At 40.8% G+C, this 17,560-nt stretch overlaps 1 protein-coding gene and 1 long non-coding RNA gene across 2 annotated transcripts in view; one reads left to right on the plus strand and one right to left on the minus strand.

The window, feature by feature from the left end:
* CDH23 (cadherin related 23) overlaps positions 1-17,560 on the plus strand; it is a 635,835-nt gene that overhangs the window by 467,597 nt on the left and 150,678 nt on the right. The gene's annotated exons all lie outside the window — the stretch shown is intronic.
* Positions 1,426-15,742, minus strand: LOC148113167 (uncharacterized). Its single transcript, XR_015728468.1, has 2 exons — positions 15,279-15,742; positions 1,426-3,701 (listed from the first exon to the last, which is right to left on the minus strand). It is a non-coding gene; the product is annotated as an uncharacterized LOC148113167 (long non-coding RNA).

The following is a 17,560-nucleotide window of genomic DNA, read 5'->3' on the forward strand; positions in this document are numbered from 1 at the left end:
GCACACAGAGAAGATGGGAGCACAATCAAATCATTTTGGCACACACCTGTTTAGAAAAAAGCCAGTTGATAGAGTGTATCAGGGTGTCAAATCATTGTGTAGTTATGCTGGAAGGACTTAAGGTTCTGTGGGTGTGGGTGTGGGTGAGAGAGAGGGAGAATCATGTGGTACAGAGCTAATATAAGAGAAATCTTAACATTTGCAGTTTTCCCTTCCATTGCTGATTCCACAACTTCTTTTGATTTGAAAAAAATGACTTATGGGGAACTCTTTGCATTCCAAATGTGTACACAACTGATCTTCTGGATGCATGTTAGTCATAGCTGGAATGAGGAAAAACCTAACTAGGCCCTCGTAACCATAATGATTGGTGCTCAGGTCAATAAGAATTCAAAATATGACTCTGTGGATGGATCCTTTACAGATTCAGCTCTAATGAGATGTGCTGCCTCATCACAATAAAACTATAATGCATACATACATACATACATACATACATACATACATACACACACACACACACACAAAAAATTACAAGTTTTGGAAAGCAGGTTCTAAAGAGAAATTGTTAGGTGCTGCAGCTTTTGTAACCTTATCACTTTCATTTCAGTAAGATTATATTGATACTAATACAATCGTACCCTTCTCTTTTATCCTTAACCCCAAAATGTATGTATGCACTGACCCTGTTTCCTAAAATAAGACATCCCCTGATAATAAGCCCAATTGAGCTTTAGAGCGTATGCGCTAAAATAACCCACCCCGCCCCCCAAAATAAGCCCTCTCCAAAAATAATTAAATGCAAGCGCAGCTAGTCCCCACCATTTCCTCTCGTTAGGGTTAGGGAGACAGATCTGGAAATCAGGTAAGACGGCAAGAGGAGCCCCATCTTGCTCCACGCTCCCCAAAGTAATAAGACATACCCAAAAATAAGGCCAAGCACTTATTTCAGGGTTTAAAAAAATATAAGACAGGGTCATATTTAAGGTTGCCAGGTGTCCACTATTTGAGCGGACAGTCCGCTTTTTTCACATTATGTTCACTATTTTTTTTCACAAAATAGTGGACATTTTTTTTATTCAAAAGCTTTATGATTGTATATTTTTTTAATATTTCTCAACGTTGTACTGAAATTAAAGAATTATTCCTTAAACACAAAGAATTGATCAAAGCTGCACAGTCAGATAAAAAATACACACGACAGCAAAGTAAAATGTAATTTAATATTTTACATATTATTATAATATATTTGATGTTTTGAATTTTAAGTAAAGTTTTGAAGTTATTTTAATACGTGTTAAAATGTTTGTAAGAAAATATATAATTTAATTGTAATTTTTTTTTTATTTTTTTACTACTTAACATCCCCCCTCCCCCCCGCTTGTCCGCTATTTTTTGGAAGCAGACCTGGCAACCCTAGTCATATTTTTGGGGAAACACGGTATGAACATTTTTGCATGTATGCATGTATTCATAGACTCATTCATTTATTCATTCATTCAACCAGTCAGTCAGTCAGTCAATCAATTTCTACAGCCACCCATCTCAGACAAATGACTCTGGTGGCAAACAGTCATAAAATCAGTTAAAACCAAGTACAAACACAACACTAAAAGTATATATATATATATATATATAAGCTGATCATAATTGTAGATATTAACATAATAAACACCTGTAGTACATCTAATATTAATAATACACATAAAGTCATTTCCAGTAATGCTCAGTAAGGCTTTGACTATAGCAGCCCTCCTTGAAAAACAAATGCCTTTGTTGCCACAAAAGGGGTGGGGCAGGGATAATAATTTGACCCTAAGTACAACTGCGAATTCCGTTAGCTGAGCTCTGAGATCAGAATAAGGTTCAATTAATAATAAAGTACCACATGCTTGCAGATAACTCTGTTCTAACCAATAACATGTGCCAATGTGGCTTAGATCCTTAGGAAGCTCTAATAAACACAATGCACTTAAAAGGGGGATTTTATTTGGTTGGGAGACCTAAAGGAAATCCAAGAGCAGCAGAATATAGGGAGGAAAGGAAGGAGGGAGGAGGGAAAGAAGCTATTGGAAGAGGCAATAAAAAAACCTACTGTTGAACAGTTGCCAGTTCAGCTGTTGCCAAGAAAACTCCATGCACTTAACTTGGCTGTAATCATGCCCATCTTGACTGAATGTTTAATGCTGGGCTACCAGAACTGAGCTGCAAAAATCTGGATAATTACAGTATTATATGACAGCAAAGGGATTCAGAAAATTGAAGCCCTTTGCTCAGTGGTGAAATCCACATTTTTTTACTACTGGTTCTATGGGCGTGGCTGGGGCGTGGTGTGGCTTGGTGGGCATGGCTTGGTGGGCATGACAGGGGAAGGATGCTGCAAAATCTCCATTCCCACCCCACTCCTGGGGGAAGGATACTGCAAAATCCCCATTCCTGGGGGAAGGATATTGCAAAATCTTCATTCCCACCGCACTCTGGGGCCAGCCAGAGGTGATATTTGCTGGTACTCAAAATTTCCGCTACCGGTTCTCCAGAACCTGCTGGATTTCACCCCTGCCTTTGCTCCCTGATAATGGGTTTTGGAAGGAAAGTTGGCAGCAAATGGAATTATCCATATTTTTCCCTCGGCTGTTTCCCTTTAAGGACCCTTCCCATACCGTTTTTGGAGAGCAAGACCTTTAAAAAAGGATGGGGAGAGAATGAAAAAGAAATCAAAAGAATCCGAGCAAGGAAACAGCCATATCTGATGAGGGAAGGCAGCCATGAGTCTTGGAACATCAGAGGCAGCTGAGGAACATCCCCAGCTACAGTGAAGAATGTAGTCACACACTTCTTGCAAATGGTCAGGGGTTGCTTATCCCAACACACAAGCCCCAGAAAATAATTAGCAAACACTGGCAAATGTAGCAAGTAGGGCTAAGTTATGGTGGCCGCCTTCCCACCCCACTGCAGGGACATCATTATACAACCCATCATTTATATGTCTGTATTGTGATGCAGCTGTGGGATGGGCCTTTCATGGTGATCTCACTGCATATGTTCAGATGCATGAAAGTCTACACCAGGTGTGTCCAACCTTGGCAATTTTAAGACCTGTGAACTTCAACTCCCAAAATTCTGGCGAATACCAGTGGAGGTATGTGAAGTCGCGCTGATTTCTCCTTACTTCCATCCTTGATTTTCCAAAAGGTTGTAGGTTAACCGACATTACAAACAGTTTTTGAAGGCCTGTCAAGAAGGAACATTTTTTCCCCCCACAGGAGCTTCATTCACATTGCAGTAGATTCCATGATATTCCAGTCCTGGTTAATAGGCCCTTTTCTTGGCCAAGTTTCACGTCCGCGGGAAACGGGCTGGGTACGCTTTACACTGCATATGGATTGTCTTAAGGAACCCAGTCGTTTCCAGAGCTTAAGCTGTGGTTCATTGGCGTCTTGAAAATGATAAGGCATGCACTCGTGTGGCCTGTGGAAAGATGGATCGAGTGCTGCTGGTTTGCATAAAGTGACAAAAAGGAGACCGATGGTCAGGAGAAGAAAAATACAGATGAGGGCAATGATGATAGGCAAGGAATCCAGGTTCTGCTCAGTTGGCTGTGAGCTCAAGAGAGCCAACTCGGTGGTTGCATTGAGTAATTCAGGGACACCTGTACTTGACAGGGTCTTGTTTGCTGAATCCTTTGCGCTCATCCTTTTCTCCTGCAAGACAATAGGGTTAAAGATCAGGCAGCACTAACAATTGTATGCATTGACATTTTACGCAAAACTAATGGGGATGACAAAAGACCATGCAAGCCATTTTCCCCAAAAAATTTTCAAAACATAAAATACATCTTTTTAGAGCAGGTGCTTGTTCCGTCATATAATAAGTACAATTATTAAGATTCCCACAAATCAATTTTGTTCCCATTTTTATCCAATTACATCTTTTTTTTAAAAAAAAAGAAAAAAGAAAGAAAGAAAATCTTATTCTAAACATTTATCATTCAATTATTTCGCCCAACATTTTAGACTATAAACACCATTCTAAATCTCTATCATTTTAACAATCAATATTTCATATACATTTCTCAATTTAAGACCCATTACACCAAATCTATATTTCACCTCTTCTTGATCACAACTAATATCCAAATCTTATCAAAAATTTATTTCCCTTTTCTCTTAGAATTTTTACAAAATCAATCAACATTTCGCTCTGTAGTTTATTACTTCCAAAATATTTTATTTTGATTTAGTTACTCCATAGTTATTCTCTTATACTATTAAAATTATTTTGGCTAATTCATAGTTTATATAACTCCAATCTGATTATTTAACTGGTTCAAGCCATTTTCTTCCCTCTCAGTTCTAAATAGTTGAAATTACAGGCAGCCCTAGAGTTGTCAAATTCAATTCAATTCAGATTCAAATGTTCATTGTCAGTGCACAACATATGTATAATGAGATTGGTTGAGCTCCCTCAGTGCACCCCCCCAACACAATACAACTCACAGTGAAGACAGAAAATCCCTAACCCGATAAATCATATTAACAAAACACCCAGTCCTATTGCACCAGTGTGAACATGTTACACATTGCGCCGGCCCTGCAGTCCATCATCGCTGGTAATTTCAGATTGATTTGCGAGTCCAATGTTTAGCAGCGGGTGTAGGCAAAGTTTGCCCCTTGCACTACACTGCATACACATCAGTAGTGGGTTTCAATTTTTTTTACTACTGGTTCTGTGGGTGTGGCTTGGCGGGCATGGCATGGTTTAGTGGGCATGGCTTGGCTTGGTGGGCGTGGCAGGGGAAGGATACTGTAAAATCTCCATTCCCAACCCACTCCAGGGGAAGGTTACTGCAATTACTGGAAGTAATTACTGCAAGTTCGAATCTCCCCAGGCTCAAGGTTGACTCAGCCTTCCATCCTTTCTAAGGTAGGTAAATTGAGGACCCAGTTTGTGGGGGCAATAAAATGACTTTGTATAAATATACAAAAGTATGAAGGCTATTGCTTAACGCATTGTAAGCCGCCCTGAGTCTCCGGAGAAGGGCGGCATATAAATCAAATGTAAAAAAATAAATCCGCATTTCCTCCCAATCAGCTGGGACCTGGGAGGCAAAGACTAGATGAGGGCGGGGCCAGTCAGAATTTTTACTACTGGTTATCTCAACTACTCAGAATTTCCGCTACCGGTTCTCCAGAACTGGTCAGAACCTGCTGAAACCCACCTCCGATACGCATCCATACACACATTATTCCAAGCACCACACACCAGTATCGGGAGCCCAGGGCCGCTGCATGTGAATGTGCCGCCATCTTGTGGAAAGTTGTGGCACAATTGGGACCAGAACTTCTATCACTACGCTACGTAGTCATTTTTTTTCTTGCTGTAGGTCATTAAGCAAATCAAACAATTGTTAAGCAAATCTTGCTTCACCCATTGATTTTCCTTGTTGGGAACTGGCTGGGAAAATCGTCATTGGCGATCCCATGATCCCAGGATGGTGCAACGGTTGTAAATACAGGCTAGTTACCAAGTGTCTGAATTTTGATCATGTAATCATGCTGCGATGGTCATAAATCTAGAGTCCCGATCTAGAAAGGGTTGCGCCCCTTTCTAGATCGGGACTCCCTACGCACAGTCACTCAGGCACTCGTCACTTCCCGCCTGGACTACTGCAACGCTCTCTACATGGGGCTCCCCCTGGGGTGCACCCGGAGGCTCCAGCTGGTCCAGAACGCGGCCGCGCGGGGGATTTTGGGGGCGACGAGGCGCTCCCACGTGACACCTCTCCTGCGCGAGCTGCACTGGCTCCCGGTGGTCTTCCGGGTGCGCTTCAAGGTGTTGGTGACCACCTTTAAAGCGCTCCATGGCTTAGGGCCGGGGTACTTACGAGACCGCCTTCTGCCACCAATAGCCTCCCACCGGCCAGTACGCTCCCACAGAGTGGGCCTCCTCAGGGTGCCGTCCGCCAGACAATGTCGGCTGGCGACCCCCAGGGGGAGAGCCTTCTCTGTGGCGGCGCCCACCCTCTGGAACAACCTCCCCCCAGAGCTACGTACAATAACAGACCTCCGGATTTTTCGTCGGGCCCTAAAAACCCATTTATTTCAACTAGCTGGGCTGGCTTGAGTCAAATTTTAAACGGATTTTAAATTGGAATGTTTTAATTACGGCCAAAATTATTTAATTATTTTAAACAGATTTTAGATTTTGTATGTTTTGTATGTATGTCTTGTTTTTACTTTGGCTGTTCACCGCCCTGAGTCCTACATTGGAGAAGGGCGGTATAGAAATTTAAACAAATAAATAAATAAATAAATAAAAGGTGAGGAGCAGTCGTGAGTTACTTTTTTGAGGACTGTCATAACTTTGAACAGTTGTTAAACAAATTGTTTGTGAGTCGAGCCCTACCTGCAATTCCAAATCTTTTAGTGGCAGAATGTCATTTGTGACCCATCTCTGCTTCTAGATCAGGGGTCCCCAAACTTGGCAACTTTAAGACTTGTGGACTTCAACTTCCAGAATTCTCCAGCCAGCTAGGCTGGCTGGAGAATTCTGGGAGTTGTAGTCCACAAGTCTTAAACCTGCCAAGTTTGAAGACCTCTGTTCTAGAGGCACTTGTGCTGCCAGCAGATAGCAGGAACTCATTTTCAGCATTATTATTGCATAGCAGAGGTCCATACCAGTGGTGGTATTCAGCCGGTTCTAACCGGTTTGGGCGAACCAGTAGCTGCGGCTGCCGGAGGCTCCACCCACCTGTCTGGATGTCATCACGTACCATTTTTGACGCTCTGTGCATGCACGGAAGGCCCTGTGCATGTGTGGAGATAACATGTGCGCTCACATTTGCAAACTTGTAGCGAAGGTAAATGAATACCACCCCTGGTCCATACCCAACTGCTCAGAAGTAGGTTTCACGGGATTCAGTAGGTTTCATTTCTGTAGGTCCACATTGGATTACAACAGTGGTGGGTTCCTCCCGGTTCGGTCCAGTTCGGCCGAGCCAGTAGTGGTGACGATATGACGTCACCAAACTGGTTCTCCCCACCCCCCGCCCTCCCACCCACCCCCCACGTTATTCTTACCTTTTATTTGGTCCCACCCCCAATCTATTGCTGCCTCCTGAGTCCCAGCTGATGGCTAGAGGGAAAAAAACTGTTTAAACTCTTGCCGAGGGGCTTCAAATGGCCGTCCTACAGCTGAACAGTGTTAAAAGCAAACAAATGAGTCGGGTCGTAAGTGTGAGGACTGGTCGTAAGTGCGAGGACCTTCCAGAAATGACTCTGACCAGCTAGCCACGCCCACCTAGTCACATGACCTCCAAGCCACACCCACAAAATAAGCCACGCCCACAGTACCGGTAGTAAAAAAATTTAGAACCCACCCCTGGATTACAAGCCAAGATTCCGACCCCTACAAGAGAAGTCTGAACTGCAATGCAAAGCATTGAATCTGAATTTTGAATACTTGCATTGCATTTAAAGCAGTGGCTCCTAACCATTTCCACTGCGTGATGCAAAATTAAACATAGAATTTTTATGCAAATTTGAATGTAGGCTTATTATCTAACTATGGCTGTTTAAAATATTCAGAATAAGAAAATAGGACAGCTGCATACATTTGAAAATCCTTTCTGTCCATAGCTTGTAACACCTATTTTGGGAGATAATAACAATTTTCTGATTTTTTTTTTATTTTTGCTTTTGGAATTTTTTTCCCCACTTCACTTTGTTCCATGTAAAAATTGCATCAACTTCTGTTAACTTAGGAATTTACTGAGACTCCCCACTTGACTACAGATTGTTTGCATACAACTCTATGTAGTCCACTACTACATCGAGTGCTGTTGAAAACCACTTCTCAGAAAAATATAGAAAAAGTATGAACAACTCACTCACCATCTGCCCAACAACTTTAACATTGATTCCCAATGGAAAGCCAAATGGGTCACGCCCAGACATAGGAAGACATACATGACCCCACAAAAAAGGTGTCATGCTTTGAACTACCACACCAACAATGGGCAATCCCAAATAGGATTTGCACTCACACAGCGTCTGCCGGGACTCTGTATAAATGAGGCACAGTATCCTCCCCTCAGTGTGACTGCGGGGTCCCATGTCAAACATACTCCTGGCTGTAAACTGAGGACATATACCAGTCCCTTATCTGTATATATATCGTATTTTTCGGACTATACCTTTTTTGGAGAGGAAAACAAGAGAAAAAAAACTGCCTCTGCATCCCAGCAATTTTCCTCCTTGCAGCAAACAGCCTGCTTTAGTTTCATTTTCAGCACAGCCTGATTAGCACAAGAAAATTTTTTTTGCCTCTCAGCAATTTGCCTCCTTGCAGCAAACAGCGGATGCCCACACGGCAATAGGCAATGGCAATCCCTGCAGCCTGAAACAGCTGAGGGTTAGGAGGCTGATCCAACCAGCAACCAACTGCTTGTGCTAATCAGACTGTGCTGAAGCTGAAACGGGATGTTTGCTGCTTGCTGCAAGGAAGTAAATTGCTGGGAGGCAGAGACCAAATGGTGGGGGCCAGCAGATAGACAGGGCTACATTCAGTGTATAAGATGCATCCAAATTTTCACTCTCTTTTAGGGGCGGGAAAGTGTCTTATTTCACCAGTTTTTCTGGGCCTTTTTTTCTGCTGACAAACTGCAACTCTGTGTTGCTCTCTGGGAGACTCAGATAGCTATTTCTGCCTCTTAAGGCGTCTTCGGTGAGCCACACCCACTTCTCAGATATCCTCCCTGTAAAGGTACAATGTGTCTTTTTTTCTTTTTTCGTAGGCTTTTATGTGCATATTCTTTCTAGCCAGGTTTTACCTACGTAAACTTAGTTGTTCTACAGCCCTAGGTTCTGTGAAATCTCATTCACAAGTTTCTGGGCCTTTTTTCTGCTGACAAACTGCAACTCTGTGTTGCTCTCTGGGAGACTCAGATAGCTATTTCTGCCTCTTAAGGCGTCTTCGGTGAGCCACACCCACTTCTCAGATATCCTCCCTGTAAAGGTACAATGTGTCTTTTTTCTGCTACATATATATACACACATATATATATATATGTGTATATATATATACACATATATATATATATGTTTTCATATGTGTGTGTGTGTGTGTGTGTGTGTGTGTGTATAACAATGCTCTGCTTCAGTGTTTAGATGGCCTAGACATTGGTGTTTATACATAGCACTTTTTAATGTTTATATTTTATTGGGTTCTAATAATCTAGATGAAATGTTAATATAATTGCTAGTCCATATATGATGTGCCCTATGCTAAATAAATAATAAATCACTTCTCAAGCCACAGAATAGCATCAGAGCATCTACAGACCTCATAGGTTATATGATGCAAAACATCACCACCGTAGGGCTAAAGAATTAGAGACCAGCCGTTTCAAGTCTGCAAGCTACGCCTTTATTACTACTGTATATAACAACTTCTGTATAGTTAGCTAACGGACACTTGATATAGCGTATACTCATGGCAAGGACAATCCAATGTCATCCTTGGAGAACCACTGGTATATCTATTTGTCTGTCCATTTACATATTCTGTCAAGCCAATTGTAATTATGATATAATTACTCGTAAATTTGCACAATGGGGTTATAAAAGGGGAAAAACAATAAAGAATAGTTGGCTTGGCTCACTGCATTCCATCTTCAAGAACGGTGGACTTTGTAGCCAGATCTTATTATTATATTATTTAGTTAATTTCAGAAATGGAGCAGATTTTTAATTGTTGGGGAGGAGAGAACTATACATGCTGTGACGTTATGGATTCAGATTATAGAAGATCTAATTTGGCTAAGATTTGGTTTCTTGAGATAAGGGAATGTACAAGCCAGCCTGGGGAAATAGTGGGAGAAAATGGGTGTTTTGATGCTCTGCTAATAAAACCTTACTGAAACCTCACAAAACTTCTATGGTTAAATTTTGAGCGTTATGTAGTAAAGGCATATGATGAAATCATATATGCTTACAGGCTTGATTTAGTTTTTTCTTATGCCGACATTAATATTCATTCTTCCCTCTACATTCACAGATTAGCTTGTTTTGTGTACCCAGATACAAAAAACCAGTGCCAGCTGCCTTAGCCAGATTCTTTCCCCGTAACGACAAAATGTTGAAACACAGAGGGCATGCAAATTAGTGATTAGAGAAGCTGGATGTTTTTTTTGTTTTTTAAAGTCATAATATTGCACATTTTTTTTAATGATCCTGTACTTTTGATGGCCAGACTCTGGCAGAGCTGTCCAAAGTTCTTCAGCAGTTACATCCAAATTAAAAAAAAATAGGAAGAATGATCATTCAATTCCAGCCTTAGCATGGTTTTGATAGATTAAATGCTATTACTTTATGCCACGTGACACCATATACTTCCTGCTAGAAAAGAGATCACACTCCACAAACATCTGAAGCTAACGAGACCTAATCACCATCTGGATTGCCTCTATATTGTGGAAAAATCTCCATTCCCCACAACCCAAACACTGTGATTGCTTGGCTTAGAGATACTCTGCATAGTTGACTACTTTTGGCATTCTAGCACTTTATTTGCTTATATGACTCTATATCCTTGGCGTCAACATTGGTTGTCAATCAAACCTGTAGTAATCCATAGTTCATGAACAAAAGTGGAAGAAAAACACGATGTGATGGGTTTATATGAAAACAACCCTACGTGGAAGGTAGATGGGCTTTCAGATATAGTACCACAGTGGTGTATTAAAAATTGTAAAAAGCAGAGATTGGATGGTAGATAAATTGGTTGCTTGTTTGGCAGCTATTTTTTTTCTACATGAATTTAATCCCAATGCTTGTCATCAGATACACAACTCTCCAAAACATGACATTGACCATTTAGAATAACAGAGTTGGAAGGGACCTTGGAGGTCTTCTAGCCCAACCCCCAGCCCAGGCAGGAAACCCTACACCACTTCAGACAAATGGTTATCCAACATCTTCTTAAAAATTTCCAGTGTTGGAGCATTTACAGGTTCTGGAGGCAAGTTGTTCCACTGATTAATTGTTTTAACTGTCAGGAAATTTCTCCTTAGTTCTAAGTTGCTTCTCTCCTTGATTAGTTTCCACCCATTGCTTCTTCTTCTGCCCTCAGGTGCTTTGGAACAGCGGTCACCAACTGGTGGTCCGTGGACCACTGGTGGTCCGCGAGAAAATTTTGGTGGTCCGCAGAAAAACTATTTGCATTTTTTATATTGCACTAAATCAGGGGTCCTCAAACTACAGTCCCTGGGCCAGATACGTGCAATGAATGCTTGTGTTGCTGCAGAGAGTCTCCCCCTTCGGGGTCTTTTTGTGTAGGTCAGAGGGGGGCAGAAATTCTGACTTGGGGTCTGCTTCGGCCTCCTGGTACGGGGCTTCGGGTGAAGGCTGGAGGGAAGCACCACTGGTGGCAAAGAACTGAAGGACCTTGTTCCAGTGGGACTGCACCATGGCCTGGAACTGGCTGACTATCTCAGCCCGCTGAGCCTCCAGGCGCTGGCACCTGGCCTTGAACTCCCGCAGGTCTTCTCTCTGCTTGGAAAGCCTATGCTCGTAGTACTCAGTGAGGTGCTTCTGCTGAGCCAGATCCAATTTGAACTAAGCCAACTGTTTTGCCAACTCTTTCTCATGGTGGCTGCTTAGCTCCAACAACTGCTTCCTGTAGGGGGCCTAAGGAGCCCAGGCAAGGAGGCAAGGAGTGGCTGGGAGGGGAGGGGCAAGTAGAGGCCGGCGTAGCGCCCCTCAATGTGAGTGACATTGAGTTGGCCACACCCACCCAGTCACATGACTACTTAGCCACGCCCACCCAGCCGGTCATTAGGCAGATCATATTAGTGGTCCACAAGATTTAAAATTATGAATTTAGTGGTCCCTGAGGTCCGAAAGGTTGGGGACCTCTGCTTTGGAGAATAGTTTGACTCCCTTTTCTTTGTGGCAGCCCCTGAGATATTGAAACACTGTTATCATGTCTCCCCTAGTCCTTCTTTTCATTAAACTAGACATGCCCAGTTCCTGCAACTGTTCTTCATATGTTTTAGCCTCCAGTCCCCTAATCATCTTTGTTGCTCTTCTCTGCACTCTTTCTAGAGTCTCCACATCTTTTTTACATCGTGGCGACCAAAACTGAATGCAATTTGCAGCTGTTTAGTTCCAACTTCAGTGTTAAGTGTGCTTTCATGAACTGTTCTGGGTCCCCCCGCCCCTAATATAAATGCTAAATTCCCACAGTCATGTTAGGGTTTTTTTTCATTCACCTACTTTCACGGCAATATTTTTTCTTTAGCAAGTTTACAGGATTTAAATGTTTTACAAATAAAAAAATAAAATGCTGTTGTAAGAGTGAAATATAAATGTCATTTATAGTTCACCCAGGTTCTAAATTGAACCTTTAAAAGACTGGAATAATTAACACGAACTAAATAATCAGTTCCAGAGCAATTCTAAATAAAACAGAAAGATATTATGACAAAAATAGCAACTGAATCGAGCAACGTATGGTATATATGGAAAGGTCAGAAGAAAACAGATTTAACAAGCAAAAGAGCAATGCACCAGAACAAACTAGAATTAAAGTGGAATAACTATGCAAATCAAAACAAACCAAACTTCAGCGCAATAGATACTTCATTATTTCCCAAATAGAAGTACCTGATTATGTGAGCCCATCTTATATCTCCAGCTGAATCAATCTTAATTGTTGTTGTTTTTTTGGAAACTTTTTTGGAAACTCCAGCTGAATCAATCTTAATTGTTGTTGTTCTTGTTTTTGGAAACTTAATTAGTTTTTTTTTTTTTTTTGCAGTTGTTTTTTTATTACATAAATATTGTAATTTTTACTTTTCTTGCGTTGTCCGAAGACGTTTCTGAGGTCATGTGGCCGGCATGACTAAATGCCAAAGGCGCACGGAACGCTGTTACCTTCCCACCAAAGGTGGTCCCTATTTTTCTACTTGCATTTTTTACGTGCTTTCAAATTGCTAGGTTTGCAGAAGCTGGGACAAGTAACAGGAGCTCACCCCGTTATGCGGCACTAGGGATTCGAACTGCTGAACTGCCGACCTTTCGATCGACAAGCTCAGCATCTTAGCCGCTGAGCCATCACGTCCCTCTTTTTACTTTTACCAAACATTTAACATTGAAAGACATTTTAAAAAATATATCTTTGACCCTACTTTCCAGAATGCCCTAAAATTTAGATAGCCGACAAGTATGAACAAGTATAGTCTCTCCCATTTCAGCAGGGGTTGGACTAGAAGACCTCTAAGGTACCTTCCAACACTGTTCTGTAAATCTGTAAGATTCCACGAGATTATTCTAAGTATTTCAATCCTCTCCCCATTTTCCCCCTCCATTTTTTCTCCTTTTACTTAGTTATCAATTGTAAATAGCCATTATCTTAGTATATCTCAATGGGAACACCTTTGTTTCATTTAACAGTGACTCTGATTCCTTCTAACATAGCAACAATTTTCATATATATCTGGGTTTGTGGTAATCACTCAATGTAGTCAAAGTGGTGGTTTTCAAGGTTAAAATCTTTGAGGGAGTTGAGTGGTTCAGAAATGTGAAAAATGCTTAAGTAAACAAATATAGTTTCAAATGTAGACTGAAAATGTTCTTTCAATACATCCGCGGATATAAGTAGAACAAAAAATCCAGTGTCTCTTCGCGTTCTTTAAATCCTTTTGCAAATTAAAAGAAATGGGATGCTTTGCATATGGCTCATTCGCCTGAACCCAGACTAATCCCTTTCATTTGTCAAGTTTCAGCTAGTTACCATAAAATGTAAGAAATAATAATTTTCTACAGATCCCCAACATCGAGTGCAGTTCTTGCTAAAGAGCAAAACAGAAGTGTTCGTCTTCTTAAAAAACCATACTGTAAAATCTATGGTATATGTTTGATTTTTTTTCTGGATAAAGTTTCATGTCACTGAGTTGAAATGTTTGTAAGCAATATAGCTAAACTGTCCCTTGAGACAAAACTATTACATAATGCACTTTGAGGTTTGCAGTGATTCTTGCAAGGTATTTCGAGTTTCTATCTAGTAAACACACACACACACACACACACACACACACACACACATACATAACTGTATTTCTCTGCAAAAGTGTCTATCAGGTGTATCAAAATACTGAAAACAGCAATTTATGTGCATATATTGAACAAGTAATCTGATAACAATGATGTTAAACCAATCATCTGTATTACACTCTAGAGACTCATCAGATAATAACATACAGGGAATACAATTCCTGCATATTTATTTTATTTTATTTTTTATTTTTTTTTATTTGATTTGTATACCGCCCTTCTCCAGCAGGACTCAGGGCAGTGAACAGCCGAGATAAAACAGAGCATACAAAATTTAAAAAACAGTTTAAAAGGTAATTAAATAATTTCAGCCCAGAATTTAAAACAACCCAATTAAAACCAATTTCAAAATAAAACCGAAACGGATGGGATCAAGCCAGCCCAGCTAGGTGAAATAAATGAGTTTTCAGGACCCGACAAAAAGTCCAGAGGTCTGACATAAATTATGGACTCCCCAAAAATCAGGATATTGGCAAATAATGTAGACAAAAAAAAAAAAGCCTTACAGATACTGTAAAGTCCCCAATGGGATGAATGCAAATATTTTAGTCAACTTTTCCCGGTACTTTTTCTACTGAATAACATTTAGACGAGGATTTCCCTTTTCTGCAAGCCAAAGAGAGAACCAACCCTGCTCAGTGATTAATTTGAGATATTTCTGTACCTACAGAATTATCTAAAAAAATTTTATGCCTGCACTTTTCTGATGAAGTACACAAGTTGAAACTAAACAGAGTCACGTGAAAATAAGCGGAGACACATTAATTGAGTAAGCTTCTTGAATGTTATCCATTGTTCCCCAATCATAGTGGTATGTGGTGGTAACCCTGTTATGCAACCCACTATAATAAACAGGTCAGAAGTTCTGTTTTAAAGACCAATTCGTTTCCTTTTCATTTTTTTAAATATATATATATATATATATATATATATATATATATATATATATATATATATATATATATATATATATATAAAAAAAATACATTTTAAGACACAGATGTGTATCTCTGCCTTGTAAAAGAGGCCTTGGTTTATTAGTTCCTTCCAGTTGCATTTAGGCTGTTGATGATTAAGCCTACTTAAACATTAGCTGCTATGTCCTTTTTCTGAAATGAAAAGCAACAAAACCAGAGCAAATAAAGAGCCTATGGATGCACTGACCTTTTTAATTGGAAATGCTCCTAGGAGAAACTGCACCACCTTAGCAGCAGCAAACTTCTTAGATTCCCTGTTTTTATCTCTCAATCCCCTTTATTTCGCTGCATTGTTTTTCTTGCCGGGTCCCTTCAGCTTTTAAAGTTGGTTTGTTGATTAGTTCTCCTTGCTCACCATTCCCCTTCTTTTGGCCTCTGTTGTTTTCCAGCCCCCTGGCAATTTGGGGGAGGGGTGTACCCAGAGAAGTGGAGGGGTGGGGGGAGAGAAAAGAAAGAGGAAAAAAAAGTCTGCTTGTAAATAATGAAGAGCTACCGCAGATTCCCAGCAGTACAAAATCCGAGGCGCTTATCATTGTATTCGATCTGGAAGATCATGTCATGGACCAAAATGCTTTTCAGATATGAGTTTATAAGTGGATTACTATTCTTTTCCTCCAGTGTATCCAATCCCCTGTGAAAACTTTAAATGGTACAGTCTGGAGTCTGTTCGCCCGAGTTAGCAGTTCACTTTGGACCAGCAGTTGAGAGAAGAGGGAAAAGGAAGGGAAGATTAATTTCCTCCAGGGACAGAAGAGAAAATTCCTTGGGTCCTCACTGAATATTCCTCTCCTCAAGGCTGCCATCTTCCATCTAGGTTCCCTATAGATCTTGCTTTGCTTTTGCTCTTGTAGGAAGTTAGCACCCTCCTTTCCTAGGAAAATTAGAGATTTTAGGAGATATTAAAAGGGCAGAATATTTCCCCCAAAAGGGAGGCAGAAACTCAGCCCCCCCCCACCTTTGTTAATGGGCCATTAAGTCCTGAGCCAGTCTATTCTACATAACAAAGATCTACCTCCTTCTATGGTTTTCCCAGTTGCAATGTCTGGCTGTGAAAGTTGGACCGTAGGCCTTTGAACTATGGTGCTGGAGAAAACTCCTGCGAGTTACCCTGACTGCTCTTTAGAAGACCAGATCCTGAAGATGAAACTCAAATACTTTGGCCACCTAATGAGAAGGAAGGACTCATTGGAGAAGAGCCTAATGCTGGGAATGATTGAGGGCATAACTAAACGCCAAAGGCGCACGGAACGCTGTTACCTTCCCACCAAAGGTGGTCCCTATTTTTCTACTTGCATTTTTTACGTGCTTTCGAACTGCTAGGTTGGCAGAAACCGGGACAAGTAACGGGAGCTCACCCCGTTGTACAACACTAGGGATTTAAATCGCTGAAGTGCCGACCTTTAGATCAACTAGCTCAGAGTCTTAGCCACTGAGCCACTGTGGCCCTGTCCACACTAGCTTACATGAATCATCATCATCATCATCATCATTTTTTAATGTAAGCTGTCCACTCTAGCTTACATGAAAAAATGAAGAAAAATATTATTGCACGTGTATTCCTTAGGAGATATAATTTCAATTTTCACAATGTGATCTATGCCAATGTTTTACTCTCCACCAGTTACCACACATTATTTCAGTTGGCACACACGTATTAACTTACCCTTTTCAAGACTTTCTCAAGCAGAATAACAGAATATTTTGGGAAGAATGTTTGGCCATTATTTTGTTTTTTTCCAAAGGGCACTGCCTGTTCATATGTTTTATTTATATTTCCTCTAATTTTGAATAACATTTGCAAAATGCTTGTAACGAAGTCTCCCATAATGTGCACGTTTCTGTTCTCACCAAGGGAATTTAAGGAAGATGGTTGCAATAAGCCATAGGAACACCAGGTGGCGGAATTGGGTTGTATTTCCACAAAGACCTGAAAATATCCTATTATGCACACTGCCACTGAACTGAGGAAACAATGCATTGTCCTACCTCAACTTCTGAAACAACCACTCGTGTGGGTGACACCTGAGTGTTAATAGCAATTTAACTAACTTAATTTACTTAAACCCAATAATTCCTGAACTTGGATTCTTGAAGTCTGTAATTCTGGTTTGTTTATTCTTTGTGTTATCCTTAATCACTACTTTTACAGCCGCCTTAAAGATATTTTTGAACTGAAATTCAACTGTTTATTGGTTCCTGTGCTCAGTGAACCAAATGCTGGGTGTGGTGTAAAAGGAGAAGCAGCTAGATTTCTGCTACTGGCCTGCAGTAATTCAAATGCTGTGATGAAATCTCCACCAGCCAGAAGCACAGTTATTTTTCTGTTCAGCGAAGTGCACTATATAATGTCTGGTGTGAAGTTTTGACAGAGGAGATTCTCCTACACAGAGGAGATTCAGATCCTGGATAAGTTCCCCTTTGAATATTACATGAAACTTGGCAGCTAAATACAGAAGTGATTGTGTATTC

The sequence above is a fragment of the Pantherophis guttatus genome, chromosome 6 (genome assembly GCF_059756535.1).
Source record: "Pantherophis guttatus breed Tessera chromosome 6, ASM5975653v1, whole genome shotgun sequence".
Taxonomy (NCBI): domain Eukaryota; kingdom Metazoa; phylum Chordata; class Lepidosauria; order Squamata; family Colubridae; genus Pantherophis; species Pantherophis guttatus.